A 6428-nucleotide genomic window follows, 5' to 3' on the forward strand; every position below is an offset into this window, starting at 1 on the left:
CCTGGTATCCAGTTAATCGTGGTTGGGGCATAGTAGTTGGGGCAGGCTGTGTCTTCGGGGCTCTAACAGTTCCCCCCGCCTAGTACAACAGGCCGCCCGGTGTGTTACGATATGCTTATAGAGATGGCACACCGGGGAGTTGATTTGGACTACCAATCTCCCATCGTGAAATACCTACCGGAAAACCTAGCTGAGGCGGGCGGGAAAGAGCTCCTGCAGCCCCGAGGGAAACTCGTCCCAACCACGATAACTTCGGACTAGATACCAGGCTAGCCTAAAGACTACAGAAAGATTTCGTATGATAGATAGTCTTTGGCGTCAAAGGTATGACCTCGTTTACGTTTAGATGACATATGTTTGGCCCTGGCCGACCCTGAGATCAGTTAGATTGATGATTAGATTTGTTAGTGCAGATTTAAAAGAGACAGCGCCAGGACTCTCTCACGTCAACCGTTCTGTATTTAATGGTACATTCTAGTGTATGTCCAAGCCGAATTTAAGACGGGGTTTTGTTAATTTGTGACTGACCTAGCTGGAATAGAAGGACTCGAGTCTGGTTGAGACTAAGAAACTCCTCAGTGCAAAGGGGAACTGTGTCATTCTTGTACATGTACATCCTACTGTTTCGCTCCAGCGATTAACTCTATAATTTCTTGATTAAGGCTTTAATTGCGATGTGTTCTATATGATTGTGTGTTATTGTCCGGTTGCGCCAATAATGCAGTCAGTAGGACGGTGACGGTGTATCTAGGGGTACATGCGGAAACGTTACGCGTTTATATATCAGTGCCTGCCTTGCCTACTTTTTGGTGCATGGACGTAGGGTCTGCGTCTTTATTTAGTCGTCTGTCAACGTGTAAACTCTTCGTACACATTACCACCGACTTCCAAGTGTTTATCTTCTTTTAAATCGGAGTTGCTGATAGGTTTTATTTTCATTAGGCCATGAAGGGTTGATAATATGGATGACATCCACGCGCGCATGATGTTTCGTTCGTTTCCAAAAAAATTTTGCCGACCATGCATACTATAAATTACACAAAGCAGCTACAAAGTGAGCAAATGTATACCGTAAATTGAAAAAGAAAATATTGGAAAACAATACTAATGTTGTAGAATACCAAGAAAATGTGAAGAAATAAAAATGAAGGGTCTATTATTTACCATACCATACTGTGTGTTTAGTTATTTGTTCAACCTCAGTTATGACCACGTTGATTTCATAATGAAGGCAATTTTCTTGCCAAACCTTTTTTATTTATCAGTTTTGGGGTTCCCAGATGATGTCATTCATATGATCAAATCAACATGGCCTTAGTCATGTTGATAGTAAATAGTTATCAATCTGGGACTGGGACCCAAAAAGATGTAGAAACGTAACATGTTTACCACAGGCTTTGGTCAGCTTAACGTAATGGGACATGTCAACAGAATGGCGATGTTGTCGTCTAATCTCCAAGCAGATCTCTTTCGGTGGCAAGACAGTATCCATTAGCCAGAGAAGGTCGTCGGCCACCAACGTCGACCATCTCTGACTAATGGATACTGTCTTGCCACCGAAAGGGATCTGCTTGGAGATTAGTTGTCGTCAGGTCCACAGACAACGTGTTCGCACCCAGCAAGCCTGTATATAAACAGCGTTAAGTGCTTGCCTTTAAACAACTATTTGTTCTCGCCAATTTACATGTCTAGGGAGCTACATCGTACAGGTTAGTCGTCTTTCAACATGTAACGCCATCTTCTCTGCTGGTTTTTCACCGCCAGTGGAGTTAAAATGGTTTTGGTGGGGACAAAATGTTTCAAGCTATTTGTGGTCAGCACAACAGTCTCGTGTTACGTCCCGCCAGGGCAAAAAATATTGCCAGAGATTCTGTACAGAATTGTTGTATAATTACTATCACATGGACGAGTCGGGCATCTAAACTCGCGGCTAAGCTAGCTGAAAGTTGACTTTTGACTGACATACACTTGCTGTGGGCATAGTATTGAGTCTAAATTTGACGTACATGTTGAAGATAACCAATTCAATTTCAGGGCAGCAAAACCGGGTTTTCAAAGTCAATTTTCTGGGCATTCTTAATGTAGTAAGTTTCCTCAATCATATCCCACAGCATGATATTATCTGTAAGCAAAAACGGTTGTTTTTTTCATCGTCTATATAGGTTGGTTCTTGATATTTATGGGTGGTACCGAAAAATAGATGCACTCTTCGCGTAGCTGTTTTTTCGGCTGTTTCAAATACTACAAGTATAAAACGATGGCGAAAATGTGTAAGATGGCAGTAAATGTTAATGTTAGACAGATTTCCGCCTCCATAATATTTTTGTTTTGCACTTTAATTACGTTGTCGATATTATAGGGAAAAAAAAGCAACTAACTTTCAGTATCTCATGGATGTGTTATTCATCCAAGTTATTATGATTAGCTGACATACAGACCCACTTACCCGACTGGCCGAGTCGTCCATCAGCCGTGCATGTGTGTGTTTCTCCCCGTCGCCCTGAGGCAGGTTACACGGTGGAAACATCTGCCTGTCGGGAGAAGTAAACGTCACATGAACAGCAGCGGAACCCGGGTCACACGTGGGCACGGTCTGAAGAAAAACAAAACTCGCCTGGGACCGAACAAATGAGAATTTATGTATCTTAGTTAAGGAGGCGCTTCTTAATTCATTCCTCGGGCGGCGTTCACCTATAAACAATGTTTAGACTTAGATATAAGCTAAGGGTGCCGTACAGTATGGTTTGGATTTTGCCTCATTTTCTCATCTTTCGATCGTTGATTTTGATGATTGGTACAGAATTGTAGAGTGCTGTCGTCAAGCAGTTTCCCAGTGATAATTTTTAGGATCTTTTGAAACATAAAAGTAAACTTTACATTACTTACTTCATGTTTTCATTAGAAACAGTAGTGGTGATTTTAGTGATACAAAGTTTGAGAGTCAGCCTTGTCCTTGTTTATGCCTCCCGTACCTAAACGCCATTTCCCTCATCGCTGCAACTTTTCGTCAAGTTCAAGACTGACAACCGCGCTTGTAACATGTCACTGAAAGTCATTCCACACTCCTGACGTAAACGGTGAATGATGTTTGTCAAATTCCAGAGACGTAACCCAAACCTTCGTTTTCTGACTTCCACGAGACTCCGGGAACCAAACATCGTGTGCCGGGAGTGTTGACATGTGAAGACCAGCGGTAGAGACGGCTTTGCCTCACAGAAAACACTCCTCAACACTAAAACTACGCACCAATTCTCATGTGGACTCAGCTTTTTCATTTGGTCATGCAAAATGTGTAGCCTCTACAAGGCTTGAGAGGCGGCTAGAAAGACTAGAAATTGGTCAAGATGCCAGAGGAGTTGACATTCTCTTTCCAGCCACTTCTAAAGCCTGGTAGAGACTTCAAAATGCCAGCGCCTTTTGAACGTAATCCAAATGAGACTCCCCCCCCCTCCCAACACACACATAAAACATTATTCAATTAATTTTTCTGCATAAACCTTGCAGCTTTCAACGTTTTGTGGCAAAAATTTATGATCTGTATCAGCAACCAAACCCCAGGCACCCATGTTCTGTAAAGATAGCAATTTTGATGAGATGCTATCTCAAAAGTAACACTTACGCCACCCACTGCCCCCCTCCCCATGGCAACTTTCCAGTTCCAACATATACACACTAATGTTTGACTGTCACCACCTGTCAATGATGTTGGACAGCTGAATGTCAGGAATCCAGACCACAGTCACGGAAACATTCGCAGGTGAACTTGACCATACGACACCGCACAAAATCCCTAGTTTCCGTGTGAGAAATTGCCGCACACTTTCCCGGATATTTTAGGTTTCCGGTAGAACCCGGGGGTTTCCGACCTGCACACGAAACGCGTCCAGTCCCGTACATGTCCTGTACACTCCCGGAAATGAACCACTTTTTGTGTGCAGGTCGTGTCCTGGGCGTTATATGCCCGGACACGATCCCTGTACATCCCCGTACACGGCAGGAAATGGCCGTGCACCGCTCCGTGCGTTGCTGGAATATGCATAATTTAGCGGCAATTATCACCTAATTATTCTCCACACGGCAGCGGAAATTCGCCGTGTACGGGTCGGACATGCCGGTACTACACCCCCCCCCCCCGGGCCAAAACCCGCCCCGCTCTCGGGACCGGTTGCTCCCGTTCCCGGGACCCGTTGCTCCCATTCCCGGGGCCCTGCTGTTCCCGTCCTCGGGACCCCACTGCACCCACTACGGGGACCCCCCTTCCCGCTCCCGAGAAATCGCTTCCCCCGCTCTCGGGACACATTTCGATGTTTTAGGAACACATTTCATTCATAAAAAAAGTAATACATGTTTATACTTCATTCATCGTTTTATTGGTATAAACAGGATCGCCATTTACAGACTGACAAAAATAACGCTCTATGTACAGTGTATACACGTTATGCACTATGCTAACACTATACAATAATGTATCCTGGTACTTTACAAAAATGTGTAGCCGAAACATAGAAACAATAGCTTTTTCCCGAACTAGCCTTCCAGGGACTAGACTTTTAAAATCGTTGGACCCAGTGTAAACTCAGAAATTACTGGTAATTAACAGATTTCTCTAACTTTAAAAAGTAGACTAACATCACATCTCATCACAGTCACCTCCAAATAGAAGTCCATTTTAGCAAAAAAATGTCAAAAAGTAACTAATACTGACATATCATCAGGTTAAAAGAGGAAAATAGCCCTCAGATCATGAAAGTGAATGGCGCTTACACAAACAGTCAAAAGACTAAATTTTCAATAAACAAAGAAGGCCTCAAACAAAGTTCTTCAAAATACATGTACGTGTAGCAAAAACACAATTGCAGACCTACCGTGAAGTTAAATGAGGCTTGGCAGAAAACAATATGACGTCATTACAAAAAAAGATCATTTGCTCAGAAATTAATTACATGAACACGTATTCAATTTACAATGTCGTTAAAGACAAGCTGTCGGTTTTGTAAAGTTTGCGTTGTCGCCTCTACAAAATGAGGCTTAGTTGTAGATTTCAGGCCAGGAGGTATGGCCCCCCTTGCTTTAGGGGACCATAGCGAAACGTTTTCATCCTGGAAGGAAAAACTGCCCACTGTCTGTCTGCGGGGTGGCGTGGTGATGGTGTCGGTTGTGATCGCAGTCAGACCAGAGCGGCGTGCTGGACGCGGGATGCACCCCGGGCGGGAGTGCAGCGGGGCCGGCCTGGGTCGTCGGAGCCTGCCGGGCGCTTTAACACAGCACCCTCGCCTTTAGATCTGAGCCTGGGTGTGCAGTCTGCCTGTTTGCCTCCAGCCTGGCCTGCAGGACATGGAAAAAACAAAATCTAAGTCAAAAGTCGAAGGCATTTTTGAATTTCATTTGAAGTTACGTGTACATGTACTAGACGTTTTATAAACAAGCCTGGCAAAGATGCGGACGTCTGTATGGACACATTTCGAGAAGTCATTTATCATTTTTAACGAATGTTTTTAACGTCAGACAGCAACAATTTTGTCCAGATGAAAAGGCTCCATTCATCAAGCATCAACGTCTACTTGTTTCTTTTCATTGTAATCATGGGAACAATACAAACACAACATTTCCCTCGGTAATGAAAACAATTCAAATTGTCAAGAGCCTTGTCGGCTTTCGTATGCAAAGATATACATTTGCATAGACTCACCCTCTTCTGTGTGACTGCAGTCGCTTTTCTTTCTTTCTTTTCTGAACTCTCCGACAGCCTGGCGATAAAGTTTCTTCAAATCGTCTCAAAGTATCCCAAATCCGCGCCTGAAAAAAATACATATGTTCTGAGCAACATACAAACTGTATCGATGTACTTCTAAGTAGAAATAATAAACTATGTTATTAATCAGTAAAAAATAGTGTACACTTCTTGCCAAAATAAATATTTCTGCCGTAGGCACAACTTAGCCAAGGTTTTTAAACAACATGTTTAAGATATATGTAACGATATATAATATATTATGTATATATTATGTATATATAATATTATCTTTGTTTTAGCTTACCTTTCCTCCTGTCGGTTTCCTGGTTCGTTGCGGTGTTGTCCTTTCAATCGGCAAATTGTCGGCCCATGTAGTAGAGTCATTTCTTCCGTTGCGAAAACGAAGTAACAGAACGGAATGTTTGACGCCATTGTAGTTCAGGAACATACTAGTAATCTTTGCAGGCCGAGACAAACGTGTTTTGAAAAAGCAAACCGTCGTTGTGACAAAGCAAGATTCAAACGACCCACCAAAACAAAGCATCGCGTCTCTTATTGGCTGGTCCCGGCGAGAGCGAGATAGGATTGGTCGTCAATCATATAATCACGTGATCGCGTTCAATACTACAACGACCTTGTTTTTATATTATAGGTTTTAAGTTAAATCGCCTGTGCAGTCTGAACACTTGGATGA

This window comes from Branchiostoma belcheri, unplaced genomic scaffold (genome assembly GCF_001625305.1).
Source record: "Branchiostoma belcheri isolate BF01 breed outbred unplaced genomic scaffold, Haploidv18h27 scaffold20, whole genome shotgun sequence".
In the NCBI taxonomy this organism is placed as follows: domain Eukaryota; kingdom Metazoa; phylum Chordata; class Leptocardii; order Amphioxiformes; family Branchiostomatidae; genus Branchiostoma; species Branchiostoma belcheri.